Source organism: Carlito syrichta, unplaced genomic scaffold (assembly GCF_000164805.1).
Source record: "Carlito syrichta isolate Samal-C Ts95f unplaced genomic scaffold, Tarsius_syrichta-2.0.1 Scaffold308136, whole genome shotgun sequence".
Taxonomy (NCBI): Eukaryota; Metazoa; Chordata; class Mammalia; order Primates; family Tarsiidae; genus Carlito; species Carlito syrichta.
In genome coordinates this window covers 653644-655168 of record NW_007252232.1, presented here as the reverse complement: position 1 = coordinate 655168, position 1525 = coordinate 653644, and positions in this window count along the sequence as shown.

Sequence of the window (1525 nt, the reverse complement as noted above, 5' to 3'; positions counted from 1 at the left end):
CGGCGCCCGGCCCGCAGGACCTAAGACCGCGCGGGCGGAGTCCGCGGACAGACGAACAGCCTCCGGGGGCCGCGCCGGGGCGGGGAGGGGAGAGGGCAGAGGCTCCGCGGATCGCGGGCGAGTCCCACCTGGAGCCGCGGGCGCCGTGACTACCGAGGAGGAGGAGGAGGAGGAGGAGCCGGCGGCTGCTGGGGAGGAGGGAGTCGTCATAACCGGCGACTGCCGCTCACCGGAAACCTCGGGCGCCGCAGCCGGGCCAGGGGGCGCCAAGGAGCAGCCGGACACCTCGGCCAGCCGGCGCCAGGGCGGGCTCCAGCCCCGCAGGCGCGCGGGGCCCGGGGCGACTCCGGGAGGGCCTGGGCGCAGGGCCCGCGGGGAGGTCGGGGCCCGGCGCTCTCCCACTGTGTCGTGTGAGTCTCCGACCGGCTTCCTAACCAGAGCTGGGAGGACCCGGCCTGTCAAGAAGCTCGATTATCATCTCCGTCTCGGGACCCCCTGGCCCTCTATCCGGATCTATCTCAATCTCAACACCCTGTAGTCCTCGGGAGAAGGCGGACCGCTCTTAGAGGACCTTAGGACTAGGGGGTTGAATCCTGACTCTTTTCTACGTTGCACTGGGGCGGATTTTCACTGTTCTTACTTGGGCAGAGGTTGCCTTCCTAATTTTCAAACATGGGACTGAATATAGTTTACAGAAGACGCTTTCTGGTGGCGGAGTTGCTTTGGAGTCCATACTCATTTTAAAGTAGTATACTTTTACATATCCGTAAACTCATCAAATCACTTAAAGTATAACTGAATTGGATTTGAAATGTTATTTATATTATAATTCTTGGAACACTCACCTCCCATTGTCTTGTCTTTGAACTCTCAGTGCTATACCTAGAACAGCGGTTCCCAACATTTTTGGCATGGGAGGGGCGTGGTTCGGGATGATTCAAGCACATCATATTTATTGAGCACTTTATTTCTATTAGATGTAATATAACATGAAATCATTATACAACTCACCATAATGCAGAATCAGTGGGCGCCCTGAGCTTGTTTTCCTGAAACTAGACCGTCCCATCTGGGGGTGATGGGAGACAATGATACCCAAAGTGTGTTGCTTATGTCCAGTCTACTCTGTAATCTTGTTTTGGTTGTTATCAAGGCAGAAAACCCTGCTTCACAAAGATAAGATGTTGAAAATGGAAGCCAGCTTTCAGTGCTTTTGTAGCAATCTCAGGATATTTCTCCTTGACTTTACTCCAGAATGTATGGAGATTTGAAGTTGTCTCGAACATCCTTTTAAGTCCACCGACATTTGCGATCTCAAGCAGTTGATCCTCTGCTAAGCGCAAGATCAGTTCACCTAGCTTATTTACAAATGGGTGGTGGATCCATTCCTTCCCAGTTCGGGGTCTTTTAAGATTGGGAAGTGATGCTCAAACGCTTTTGAAAGCTGAGACAGGTGATCATGCACCAGCCGGGAGAAAGAAGGTCCTGATTCAGTCTCTTTCAAAATCTCTGCTAATGTTTGAAA